Source organism: Lycium barbarum, chromosome 5 (assembly GCF_019175385.1).
Source record: "Lycium barbarum isolate Lr01 chromosome 5, ASM1917538v2, whole genome shotgun sequence".
Classification (NCBI taxonomy): domain Eukaryota; kingdom Viridiplantae; phylum Streptophyta; class Magnoliopsida; order Solanales; family Solanaceae; genus Lycium; species Lycium barbarum.
In genome coordinates this window covers 41,723,022-41,737,889 of record NC_083341.1, presented here as the reverse complement: position 1 = coordinate 41,737,889, position 14,868 = coordinate 41,723,022, and the positions used below count along the sequence as shown (strand labels likewise).

At 37.8% G+C, this 14,868-nt stretch overlaps 1 long non-coding RNA gene across 2 annotated transcripts; it reads right to left on the bottom strand.

The window, feature by feature from the left end:
• Positions 1 to 8,851: 8,851 nt before the first annotated feature.
• LOC132640820 (uncharacterized) lies at positions 8,852 to 14,621 on the bottom strand. 2 transcript variants are annotated; one of them, XR_009582402.1, is made up of 3 exons: positions 13,823 to 14,578; positions 10,366 to 12,314; positions 8,852 to 9,285 (listed from the first exon to the last, which is right to left on the bottom strand). It is a non-coding gene; the product is annotated as an uncharacterized LOC132640820 (long non-coding RNA). The 2 variants fall into 2 exon arrangements; XR_009582401.1 differs by lacking the exon at positions 8,852 to 9,285 and having other exon boundaries at positions 10,145 to 12,314; positions 13,823 to 14,621.
• Between the last annotated feature and the right edge of the window lie 247 nt (positions 14,622 to 14,868).

Below are 14,868 nucleotides of genomic sequence, written 5' to 3'. Positions count from 1 at the left end.
AAGTATGGATACTGGAGTTCCCTTCAAGGATATATAATATTATGCGAACTAATCCTATGGTCATGACGGTTTACGTTCATATAATAAGCTATGGGAAACTCCGGGACCAAGCAAATCGAAGAAAATAAATTTGTCGAAAATTTAGAAAAAGTTGATAGAATTTTGGACAGAATTTTAGGTCAACTTTGTAGGGTTATATCTCCTAGTATATTAAGAGTTTTAAGGTATTTCAAAAGCCTAAAATGAAGTTCGTCAAGTCTAGATTCCAACGTAACAAACCGTTCATCGATACGATATCGGAGCAGAGAATTATAGACGTTACAAGTTCAGCTGACAGAACAGAAACGCATGCTACAGTTACTGCTACAGTAACCGACCTGCTACAGTACTGCTACAGTGAACCCCCCCCCCCCCCCCCCCGAATTTGACCCCTATATAAAGGGTAAAAACCCCTTTTTTTTCACCAGATTTGCCCAAAAAAATCTAAAAAATTTGAAGAGGGAGTGAGGCAATCAAAAAGTAAGCAATTTTCATGTGGCGGAATATTAATCGAAGCTCGGATAAACGCATAGATGTGATTCTAGTATGATTTTGCGATGGATTCAAGGTGGATATTGAAGATATCACTGTTTTAACAAAAATAAGGTATGAATCTCTCCTTATTAATATTACATTTGGTTTATTTACGAAGATAGAGCGATGAAATGGTTGTATAATAAAGTTGTTGGTTGAGAAATTGGACAAACATCGCATAGGATGTTTTATGGAATATTTTGGTATTGATGATGGTGTTGTTGATGTTGGTGCTGTTGTAGTTGTTGTTTTGTTGATATTGTGCAGTACTGCTACAGTGACCCCTCCCCCCCCCCCCCCCCCCCGAATTTGACCCCTATATAAAGGGTAAAAACCCCTTTTTTTCACCAGATTTGCCCAGAAAATTCTAAAAAATTTGAAGAGGGAGTGAGGCAATCAAAAAGTAAGCAATTTTCATGTGGCGGAATATTAATCGAAGCTCGGATAAACGCATAGATGTGATTCTAGTACGGTTTTGCGATGGATTCAAGGTGGATATTGAAGATATCACTGTTTTAACAAAAATAAGGTATGAATCTCTCCTTATTAATATTACATTTGGTTTATTTACGAAGATAGAGCGATGAAATGGTTGTATAATAAAGTTGTTGGTTGAGAAATTGGACAAACATCGCATGGGATGTTTTATGGAATATTTTGGTATTGATGATGGTGTTGTTGATGTTGGTGCTGTTGTAGTTGTTGTTTTGTTGATATTGTGATTTCGGGCTAGGCATATAAACAGGGGAGGTGCTGCCCAAATTTCGGCAGATTCTAAATGGACTTATTTGAAGGACTAAGACAAGCGTATAAAAGTGAGTCTAACAATAGTATAAATTTTCTTGAATATAGATTTACGAGCCTAGGAGGACAAGCGTTGAGTAGTTAAAGTTAAGGCGACCAAAAAGGTATGTTAAGGCTCGTCCCTCTCTTTCAAAGGCATGATTCCCATGTTATGATTCCATAAATGTTTCTACAACCTCCTTGTTTTCTAAAGATAGAAGTTCGTGACTCTTAAACCTTCTTATGACGTTAAATGAAAAATTTTCTATGATGATTGTTACGATGATGATTCTCTTCTATGAAGCTATGATTTGAGAGCATTATGAGATTATTGAGTCATTCCATGTATCTCTTGATATTACTTATTGTTGATGGTCTCACCTCATGTCATTCGTTCCTTCGAGGTGAGATATAGCGAAGATAACGATTCTATTTTCAGTGCTACCTAAGTTCATGATTCTCGAGACTCCCGTGACATTATCGATTTCATCATACGATGGTTAATTCTTCAAGGAATGATATAGTTACAATGGCAATGCTAATGATGATGTTGATTTCATTTATGTATTTTTATGTGTATGTATGTATGTATGCATTGCATCCCACTGATCAGTTGGGGATAACACCGCGCCAACATAGCCGAGCAAGATGGTACCGTGCTTACATGGTCGGGCAAGACAATACCGTGCCTACATGGCCGGGCAAGATAACACCGCGCCTATATGGCCGGGCAAGATAACACCGCGCCTATATGGCCGGGTAAGATAACACCGCGCCTATATGGCCGGGCAAGATAACACCGTGCCTCAATGGCCGGGCAAGATGCCATATATATTACTGCGCCTTAATGGCCGGGCAAGATAACACCGAGTCCCGAAAGGGCCGTGTACGGATATGACAGAAGTATGTATAGTAAATGTATGTGAATGCAAGTTTGTGTATATTATGTATGGATGTGTATGAAATGTTTTTCCTATAGACGAGTAGTTGACATGATAGAGACCTTAAGAAGAGTACGAGGTATAATTACTTACTTTATCTTATGTCATCTTCATTCTGATATCATATTACTATTCATGCTTTACATACTCAGTACATTGTTCGTACTGACGTCCTTTCTTGTGGACGCTACGTTCATGCCCGCAGGTGTACATAGACGAGACGAGGATCTTTCATCGTAGGCTGCCTTCAGGTACCAGTTTTGATTGGTGAGCTCCATTTCTGTTACACCTCGGGAAAAATTTCCCCGTGAACGTACAGTTGGAAGGAATCATGAAAATGGATATGTGGAGATTGTAAATATGTTATAAATGACATTTAGAACATGGAATAAGTATTATATATGAGAAAACGCTATAATGAGCTATGACCATAATTGTGGAGAAATTGGAAGGAAATGGTGAATTGTGGTAAATGTAGATAAATGATGATTGTTGTGCTATATTGTGAATGTTGTTGTGGTTGTTTGGGAGTTGATATATGATGTGGGAAAAGTAGTATAAACAAAGGAAATGCTGCCCAATTTTCTCCTAGAAATAGTAAGCACGTTCTTGTAATTGTTTAGCTAATGTCAATGAAAATTCTCTTGAAGGTAGAACGTGGCATTGAAGGAGAACAAGCAAACGATAGATTAGTTAAACGTAAAAGGTATGTGAGGCCAGTCCTTTCTTTCTATGGCATGAATCTGATGGTATGATCCTTCTTTCCTCTTCATGAATTCCCTATATCCCGTAAAGCCAAGAGTCTATGATATGATGTTCCTATAAATATCGATGATATTATGTATTGTACATACTCACCTTATATATTACTTCCTTCAAGGTGAGGCAGAATACTCGTGAATGCTCCACAATGACTAATTATAGGTTCTGAAAACGTGAAATTTGCAGATTTGCACTTTGGCCCAGTCGATCGTAAAATGAAATACGGACCGTAAAGTGGTTTACGGGCCGTAAACTGCCATGTCATATTTCAAATTCCAAATCTGTTCCGTTTACTGAAAAACACATAAAGCCGCGTAAAATCACATAGACTTGCTTAAAAACAAGTAAAACTGGTAGCAGAAAAGCGTCGATTGTGGCATAGAATCACGACCTTACGACACCCCGCCCAAGTATAATTGTTCATGAGTCTTTATGCATGTACTATGATAAGCAATACTGTGATGAGCATATGATGAGGGGTACATGATGATGAGCATATTATGATGATGATATTACACCGTACCTATATGGTCGGGCAGATATACATACCACTATAGTGGGCAGCTTATACCCGGACACGGGAGGCTTAGACGCAGGTTAATTGTTATCACACCGTACCTATATGGACGGGCAGCTTATGCTTATACTTACACAGTTATGCATACATGATATGAGGATGAGTATGAGTAAGACAGCATGATTTATTTCTTGTATGATTCACAGTCAGTTACAGATTGCTCCTCAATTGATGCCTCTCTATTTTATTGATGTTCATTATTGTTTATGCCTCTCATACCTAGTACAATATTCATACTAACGTCCGTTTTCTTTGGACGCTGTGTTCATGCCCACAAGTAGACAGGGATGAGATTTTGCTCCAGACTCATAGGAGCCAGTAGCTGATTAGAGAGCACTCTTTTGTTCCGGAGGTGCTTATGATTATTCTTTTGTGTACATTCATATATATTTTGGGCATGACGGGGTCTTGTCCCGTCCTTATGTCTAGTACTCTAGTAGAGGCTCGTAGATACGCAGTGTGGGTTAGATGGTCTCACGAGATGCTATTATGTATATATATTATTTTTATGGCCGAGAGGCATATGTATATGAAATTATTTACGTTTTCAAATGGAAGATGATTTTCTTATGATTTAAATATGAAATTGATAGAAGAGCATTAAATGAGTAAGACGAGTAATAGAACGAGCGGTGTTCGGTGGTTAGCCCCGGGTACCCGTCGTGGCCCTAGCTGGGTCGTGACAATTTCTTCCTGGAGCATTGCCGAGTCTGAGTCTATATATATATATATATATGAATTGTCTTAAGGGTATGTCGGGGGCCCTGTCCCGACTTGTATACTTCAGTCATATTCATAGAGGCTTTGCAGACAGTTCATGTGTACAGCTTAGTCATAGTGTGACAGTAGTAATGTCGGCATCATGGGTCTATTGTACATATACTTATGCATGATATTATTTTCATATTTAGCCTATTGATCTTATTGTTTCCATTCGAGACAAAGGATATGAGTTGTAAAATGGTTCGCTCGGTTTTCGCAAGGTGCCGGGTGCCAATCACGCCTTGCCAAGGGTGGGGTGTGACAATATTGATGGAATGGGATGAAGAAAGATATAGCGGGATTTATAGCTCAATGTTCTAACTGTCAGCAAGTGAAAATTGAGCACCAAAAGTCGGGCGGATTGTTGCAAGCTATAGTAATTCCAACTTTGAAATGGGAAGTAATTAACATGGACTTCATTACAGGCTTACCCCATTCTCGACGTAAGTATGATTCTATATGGGTGATTGTTGATAGACTCACGAAGTCAGATCATTTCTTACCGGTCAGAACTATATATGTAGCCGAAGATTATGCAAAGCTTTATGTTAAAGAGATAGTGGGGCTTCACGGTGTTCCAGTATCTATTATATCCGATAGAGGGACTCAGTTTACAGCTAAATTTTGAAAATCTTTCCAAGAAGGTTTGGGGACTCAGGTGAGTCTTAGCACGACATTTCACCCACAGACAGATGGGTAAGTTGAACGTATCATTCAGACTCTTGAGGATATGCTACGGGCATGTATACTGGACTTTGAAGGTAATTGGGATGATTACTTACCACTTATTGAATTTGATTTTAACAATAGTTATCATTATAGCATCCAGATGGCCCCGTATGAGGCTTTATATGGGCGAAAGTGTAGATCCCCAATTGGGTGGTTCGAAGTAGGAGAGACCAAATTGATAGGGCCAGACTTGGTCCAGCAATCTATAGAGAAAGTCAAGCTCATACAGGACGATTCTTAACAACTTAGAGTTGTCAAAAGTCCTATGCAGATAATCGTCAAAGGGACTTAGAGTTCCAAATGAAAAATTGGGTATTTTTGAAAGTGTCGCCAATGAAAGGCGTCATGAGATTTGGCAAGAAGGGAAAGCTTAGACCCCGGTAAATTGGACCTTATGAGATGATATGCAAGGGAGGCTAGGTGGCTTACGAATTAGATCTACCTCCTGATTTGGAGTCGGTTCACCCAGTTTTCCATGTATCGATGCTTCGTAGGTGCATTGGAGATCCTTCTAGAATTGTATCAATAGATGATGTCCAAGTTACCAAACAATTGTCTTATGAAAAAGTCCCCATTGCCATTTTAGATAGGCAAGTACGGAAGCTCAGAACCAAAGAAGTAGCTTCAAGAAAAGTTTTATGGAGAAATAATAATAGAGAGGAAATGAATTGGGAAGCCGAAGAGGACATGAAGCTCAGGTACCCGCAATTATTTTCACCCCCAGAGGAGACCCAGGCAGAGACGCCATTATCCTCAGGTATGTAGTGTTTTCCTTGATGTTTTCCTGATCGTGTGTGGCCACGATTATTGATGTTGTTGTTGTAGCCCTGTGAGACGATGTATTTTGGGTTGCTGTGCAGGATGGTAGTGCCATATTATAGGGAAACTCTGGCGAAATTTTTATAAAAACCCCAAGAACCTACATTCGAAGACGAATGTTCCTAAAGGGGGAAGAATGTTACACCTCGGAAATTCTGGGTTTGTTTCCTTGGAAATAGACCAATGCAAGTTTAAGATGAACATGAAGTTCTTACGAGATTAAGGGAAGTATTAGATAACTTAAGGTGCATACCATAAGATTTTGAAGTCATACGAGTATGTGAAATTTAGTTTGTTGAAGGAAGTGAAATATAAGTCGTGTTCGGAAAGGTTTTCGCTATAATTGAGCTAATGTTTATTTAGAATATCTTGAGGAGCTGCTATAGGGCCTATTGTATGGTTAATGAAGTATTATGTAAGTGCCAAGAAGGTTCCACGAGGATTGGAAGTCGAACGAATCAACGAGAGAAAGTTTCGTACAACTGGGAGTTATACGACCACTTATACGGTCTGTATAACTTTATACGGTCTGTATAAGGGGGGTCCGTACAACTCGACCTTTACAGAAAGGGACTTTTCCATGGTGGTGTTATACGGCCCACTTATACGGACCGTATAATATTATACGGATTGTATAAGTGATCCGTATAAGTCCATCGGGCTGAATTTTTACTTTTTGTATAAATAGAAGACCTTTGTTCATTTATTTCATTTTTCATCTTCAACAAGTCTTGAGAGCTCAAAAGCCTTCTCCAATCATATTCCACCCCAATCCTAGAGAAAACAAAGATCAAGAGGCAAGAATTAAAGTGTTCATGTGTTAGAAGACTTCCTAAGGTTAGTAGACTACAAGAGATTCTTGGGTACTGAAGCTAGGGTTTTCACCTAAGTTGATAGCTGCTCCAAAGCTCATTCCCATGAGATAAAAGGTTAGGTTTCATGCTTATTTCATGTTATCATGGATTCTTGGTTGTTGAAGAACTTAGGTAGAAGAAGAAAGTGGAAAATGAAGGCTCATTGTAACTTTTATAAGGTTTTTGAGTAGTAAGCTAACTTTAGTCATGATTCTTAGTATGATATGGGTATAATATTGTTATGGAAGGCAATAATAGTGATAAGGAAGTATTGTATGAAAATGTGCTAAAATGGGTGTGAGGTTGTTGGTATAAGTTGAACATAAAGATGAATTGTGAAGACTTAATGGAATGTGATTACTTGATGATGATATTGTGGACGTTATTGTGGATATTTGGGAGTTGTTTTGTAATATGGTGGAAGTTGAAGAAATAGGGGAAATGCTTCCCAATTTCCATTAGATCATGAATTATTCTAGTTTGAATTTAAGAGTGTCATTAAACCTTAACCATGGTATGAATTCTTCTAAATGTAGATTGCTCAAGCTTCGATAGTGAACATTATTTAGTTAAAAAGACAAAGAGGTATGTAAGGCTAACCCTTCTTTCATTAAGGCATGGTTCTTTTGCTATATATCCTTTCATGAGTTCTATAATGTCTTCCAAATGACTCCATCTCTAAGATTACCAAAGCTCGTGATTTCTCGATACTTTCACGATACTAGAACCTCCTTTATATGATAGTTGATCCTCTACGGATAGATGTAACGAAAACGATGATAGCAACGATGTTGATGATACTTATGGACTTTGATGTATACGTGTCTAAGTATGCATGACTATTATGTGGCACCGAGCTTATATGGCCGGGTATGATATCTATCGCGTGCACAGCACTGGAGTTGGGTACGAATAACACTGAGCCTTGGTAGGGCCAGGTATGTATAATCACCGAGCCTTGTCATGGTCGGGTATGTGAACCACCGAACCTTCATTGTCGGGTATGATATATATACGAAAATGGGTATTAAAATGAATATGAATATGTATATGTATGTATATATACATGAGCAAGCATTAGAAATGGAAGGTCCCTATGAAAGACAAGTAGATATGATGAAGGCCACTAGATGTACACATGATTCTATCACCTCCTGATTCTCCCATCTTATGCTACATCTTATGCTATTTCTTATGTTGTCTCTTATGCTTCTGCTATGATGTTTATTATGTTTTATATACTCAGTACATTATTCGTAATGACGTCCTTTTGTTTATGGACGTTGTGTCATGCCCGCAGGTAGACAAGAAGACAGGCTCGATCCATAGATTTCTTTTCAGGGACTACATAGAGGAGCTCCATTTCATTCAAAGCTACAACTTTTGGGTATTATTCTTTTTTGTACATACATATAGGCATGGCGGGGCCCTGTCCCGCCTATATGATATGACATACTCTTCTTAGAGACTCGTAGACAATTGTGTATGGTTAAATGTCCTGTAGCCTTGTCGGCTCATATTTTGTATATCATTTTGATAGCCCCGTCGGCTTGTGCATATGCATATGGGCATTGTTGTTGATGATGGTATAAATGCATTGTTGCCCAATGAGATTAGCACTATTGATGTATGTAAATTATGAGTAAGCCATGTGGCTCACCCAGATGTGAATATGAGAGTACGATAAGAGGTTTCCGGGTGGGTTAGCACCGGGTGCCCGTCATGGCCCTCCGGTTGGGTCGTGACACCTCCGCTTCTCATAAAGTTGCAAGCCCATTACCTTACCTCGTATACCTGACCGAATTCTCTTATAACTTAGCTCTAGCGCACAATTTAGATTTGAAAGAAGTGTAACAGATTCCTAAATGCCATGTGGCTCCCTGTTTATATAATGTGGTGCACAACACACTTATAAATGAGACTCTACTAGACACGGCTTGTAGACTCCCTTGGACCAACCTGCTCTGATACCACTTTGTCACACCCCAACCTAGGTGAGGCGTGATTAGCACCCGATACCCTACTAGGACCGAGCAAACCAAACTGTACCTCGTACCCTCTGTGTCTCAGAGGACAATAGGCCAAGGAGGCCAATCTGTAAACACAATATCGTATTTGGGCCGACGAGGCCTCATGCTGTAACATCTATCCTTTAGACTAACTCAACAAGAGGAGACCATCCCAACGCATACGTGAATAGTTATCTGGCCGACTCGGCCAATATACGTGTCTGTAAGCAGTAATAACCCATAACAGACATATGCAAGGGTCGACAAGGCCTCTATGACATAGTGAATTGACAATACAAGTTCATAAGCCTCTACAGGAGTCTAATTGTAACATGGTTGGGATAGGGCCCCGGCTTACCCATACTATATATAGACAAAAATCTGGACCTGGTAACGTCGACTGACATGGAGCTCACCACACTAGCTAGTATTCGGCAAATCCTATCGGTGCAATCCTCTTGGCAACCTATCTGAGCCTGCGGGCATGAAGGCATCATCCTCAGGTAAAGAAACATCAGTACGAAATAATGTACCGAGTATGTAAGGCGGAAATGAAACATAATGATAACATAATGTAAATAAAAGGATAAGAATCAACCTGTAACGTCTGACTTACCTGTAGCGTGTCGTATTTTTTCTGATTCACATTTGCACTTGCCTCATTTAAAAAGGAAAGTGTCTCGGGAATGTACGCTTGCAATCGTACCGGGAGAAAGGAAAAAATATACTTCTACGTAATGGTAATCTAAATGGACTTTATTTTTTAGAATCGCCACCTAAGTTTTAGGAAATTAGGAAAACCCGTTCGAAAAGGGTTCATTTAAAGCCGTTAAGTTTTAAAAGAATCCTAATCTAACCAAAATATGGGCAAAGGTTCTGGTGATCCCCTCGAGAAGGTGGTAGGCACCCCGGTATTATGGATCCGCTAAATTGCGGTTTACCTACGGGTTCTAACAGTATGCCTTTGCAGATATAAATTGTTTTGTGATAAAAACTGCTTTTGTTTTAGATTTCCGCAATATAGGGTCGTCATTCATGTAGAATCACTCCTGGGAAATTGCTAAGTAAAATCCTACCTAAAAAGGCATTTTTGTGGTTTTCGCACTAGAACACCCGGATACGAACTCGAAAGCGCGAATTCGGGTAGAACACTACATTAGTCCAACCTTTTAAAGAGTCTTTTAAAAAACTTTTATTATTTTTTAAAGTAAAGTCCTTTTTATTAAGGCATACCATTATAGTCCTCGTAAATTTACCTTATTCCATTCTTAGTCCCTCATCCTTTCATAAATTCAACTCTTAAAGTTAATATATCGATACCATTTCAAAGTCAAATTATGAAAATAAGTTTTTTCATTAAGAGTAATCCGTATTTCACATTTGTTTTATACATGGCTTAAAAAATCAGTTTTAGCAAGTCTAAATCTTAAGTTCTAATCCATAAAGGTTCCAACAATACATAAATAAAACAAGTAAACAAAATATTTTCAAAATAACTAAAGGGAGGGAGAGAATGAAGGTGGAGAAAGGTTAATCGGATAAGCCTATCTCCTCACCTTCTTGGACCTTTAGTTGCAATTCCGTTCTTCCTTTATTCTGCATCTGAAAGCTCCAAATGTCAAATCCTTGCCTCGTCTTTTTAGTACTTCTCTTTTGCCATCCTATATCGATTGAATGTACCTCGCAGGGATAGAAACGAGAATGATTAGTCAAAGGGATACGCCACCCCACGGGGTGACGTTTATGAATATAAATATAATACCCCTCAGTTTTGCATCAAACTGTAGGAGCTTTGATTACTAAAGGTTCAGAATCATGATTCTTTCAAATATGGGAAAAAGGACCCCTGAACATGTCATGGCTACGCGACCTGTCAGTCATTCTATTACCTTGACAAGTGCATGTTGGTTCCTATTTTATAACTAGACTATGATCATCATTGCCCACCGAGGGATAGAACCTTTCCGGACTAGGCATTCTCAAGTTAAGTATCTATTCAAATCAGTAAATTTTCATCAAGTATAGAAATCTGTTCTTTTAAAAATATGGCCTCAAGTTAAATACTTTTTCATCGGCCCAGTGTAGTACCATATTCACATCAGTTAGATCTTACCAAGTGTAGTATTTGTCCATGCCCAGCAACATACCAAACAGATAGCAGAATCATAGAGGGCTCGAAATATTCTCATAAGCTATTATGTGGTAGAATATTACAACATTTTCTGCTCGGTGGATGCAGCAACATGGGTAAAGATGCAGCAGTTATTTGGCTCAAGGACACAACAACAATTAGCTTAAAAGAGCTGTAACAATTCAGCATCAGTTCACCCCAAATTGCAGCACCAAACAACAGGCAATTGTCCTTAAAAGGCAACAACTCCCTTAGAAATGTAGCATTTGCTCTTTGGGAATAAAAACTCAACATTGTAAGAGTAAACCCCAAAAGCTCAAGGGAAACACCAGATCTTTCCAGCCTAAATGACAACATATAACATCAACCATTTATGACAAACTTGCCAAATTGAGCAATTTTGGAGGCAACAAATAGCAAAGGCATCACTTCTCAATTTTAGAAGTGCAACAGAGATTAGACTCTAAATGCAGTAGAAACTCTGCTACATATGCAGCAACTGCAATCCAAAAGCAGTAGCAAATTGACTCAAAGATGACATTTTTAGCCCCAAGATACAACAACAATTCAGAATGTAACAACTAGTAGTGAAGGATGCTCTCAAGTATGCCAATGTTACTCCTAATTCAGCAGCAGCACTCAAAAAAAGAAATTTAAAGACTGATCAGAATCATCAGGCTAAACGTCAAGTTGCAAAAAGGTTCAGATAACAAAAGGGGGCTACCACCACTCCTATTCCAATGTCGCACATGATCAAAAGGGCCTATGGAACCCTAGGCATGGCGGACTATTGGAGGAGGCTAAACCGTTCCCTAAGTTTGTTTTGGCTTTCAGCCAACAGATACAATACAAGAAAACAAGGGACTACTAAAGGAAATAGTCCTGAAAAGTTTTGGAACACAACACGCAAGAAGTTCCCAAACCGAATGCACCAACACTATTCCATCCTAGTATTAAAGCAGATGCTTAATTATGTAAAAGAATTTTGTTTCTACAACCCAAGAATGGTTCTCAAATTTCAACTACACATCTAAAGATAGACACAACAAAAAACAACAAAGCAGTATATTATAGGAGGGTATTTTGAGCATAACAGGGGCTCAATCAATTAAGCACAGCAGCCATTTCCTTTACCTCAAATTGCAGCAAATATCAACGAAATAAAAGTAATTTCAGCAAGGCATCAACAACAAAATGAGTTTCGAAGTTCAGCAATTGTTTTTCTATTAAAAAACAAAATAGCAAACTCAGCAGAGTGCTGAAATTAAGTACGGCGTTTGGCTTAAAGGACTGCAGCAGTCAGCCCATCCAAGAACAACAGTAATTCATCTCGAGTTCAGCAGCATCTCGTTGGCATTTTAGATTTTAAAATCCCTGAGTTATGCAAATAAGAAGAGGGGTAAAAAATGAGTGTTCGTAAACACAAGGAATTCTAACAAGATAACATCAAACAAGATGCTCTATTACTTTTGAAGAATATCATAAATCAGTTTAAATTTTACAAACATGTTAAGATGACAAAGAGTCTTTCCAAAAATCAATTAACAATTCATAATATGAACAAGTTTCCAGAAATCATAGAAAAGGGGAGATAGGTGTTAACTCTTAAAGTAAAAACCTGAAAATCTGTTTTCTGTTAAAGAAAAATGTAAAAGAAAAGCACAATCTTCGCAAGTAGCATGGACAACTAGCACTCAAGAACAAACTTTGACACTAATGTAAAGGAAGATTCAGCACTTGTTCATCCAAACTCGCTACTCAAGTACCACACGTGACTTAAAGCGAACCCCAAAGATGACTAATGTGACTATATTGCAAGGACTAGCCATAAACAGATAGAAAAAGGCATCGCTATAAGACAGGGGCATTTTCATTATTCATGTAAGAAGATAAAGAGAAGGGGAAGAAATCTTACTACAATCAGAGGATAAGAATCAAAGAGTACAAAGACCCCAAGTAATCCACTACAACTTGCTTTTCGCATTAGAAATACAAGGAAGCTATAACACATCATTGCATTTTTTAATAGATTCAGGACATAGCGTAGCAAAGTCATAACTGATGATGATGAACATGAAAACAGAACTAGCTTTCTAGAAGTAGGTACCTCTTGTAAAAATAACTATCCAGCATCCAAGGGCATTAACATGCTCAATCGCATTTTTTCTTAAAAGGGGCAACATCAGTTCTTAAACTAAATGTCCCTATTTTAATTACTTCTAGGTATCTTATTCATAGATCATAAAACTGGTTTTAAACGAACACTTCAAACAACATTTCTCGAGCGTAGCTAACTAACTGAAACAGAGTCAAAACTCGACCTTAAACAACTGAATCTTAAAGATAAGATTAAATTTGGTGATTTATTATTCTAGGATATGTTAGAGCTTACCACAAGAACCTATTTCCAATTAGTTAGGAGGACATATCATTCTTTTAAACACTCTGCAATTAGCTAAATTTGAATAACAAATTAAGAGGTAATGTCATTCTTAACCAGACCACATATGCAGGACCAAGAAATTCAAATAGGGACTACACAACCACCATCCATAAATAGGAAAAAAGATCTGATTTTTAGAGGTTAGTGATCCCAAATTACAAATCATTCTATTGAACTAAATTCATATGACCAAACCTTAAGACCATTCTAGGAGAATCAACTCAACATAGGGAAGGTAATCTTCCAAAATATTCTGATGCCTTAGCACCGAAAGATAATGTTAAGATTAAACAGAAGACTCAATCTTAACATATAATAGGAATTAACAAGCCTGAGTCGTGTTAGAATTCTAAAAAAAAAGTTCATACTACAACCACTCATTTTAAACCTGAATCCATTTAAACAACAACAAAAAAAAAAAAAAAAAAAAAAAACACACCTTCCTCCTTCAGGATTTAATGCCATATCAATTCAACTCTTTAGGAGTGCAAATGAACTCATCTTCCATTAATAATTCAAACGAAACAGATCTTGTACTTTTATCCTTTTTGTCAAGCAGCGACGGGGGTTGATGAGGAACTTCCTTTCACTCGAATCGATTTCCGACGAACGGAAACGACTTCCAAAAATTATACTTGAGTGAGAACATCCTCGAAACTCGCAGCTTCGCCAAATTTCTGAGTGTTCTTCGGTTTCGCCAGATTTTTGAGTGTTCTTACTCTTAGGGTTATGAAAAACCCATTTAATGGTATAAGAACCAATTTTCTGGTCTCAAATCCATTTTTGTTTTCCTCCCAATGGAAGGGATATGGTTTCTATTTATAGAACCAAAAGAATGACTCAAAATCTTCCCCCAACGAGGTGGGACTTTCTATTTTTCAATTCTTTCCCCCCAAATTCCCCACCTTATCAAAATTTTGAATTCAAAACAAAAGATTCCAACAAAACGTACTGAATCGTACCCATTGTAACCATAATTCCCTGCAAAAATAGTACACAACGAAAGCAAGAAATTTCCAGCTGGAGTATATGTTGGGGGAATTCGTACGTTTGAAACTGGAATCAAATCGATTGGGTTCGCTGTTGTACTCTCTTTTTCTCCAATTCAGAAGGGTCGTTTGGTGTTTTTGTTGTAGAAGATGAAGGTTGTTTGGTGGGTAACCCTCTGTTTGGACATAATGGCGTTGTATTGTATTGTACTGTATTAATAAATATCATGTTTGGATAGATTGTATCGTTTGTTGTGGTTTAATAATATTTTTATTGTTTGGTTTGACTGTATGGTACTGTATAATAACTTGTAAGTTTACTAAAATATCATTAACTCTTAATTAGAAATTAGTTTATATATATTAATAAAACTCAGGTAAAGAATAAAATATGAACTTTAAAAAATAAATAGGTAGTGGGTGGGGGTGGTGAAGGGGTGGGTGGTTAAGAACAATGAAAACAAATATGATTTCATAGAAAACCATACATTAATGA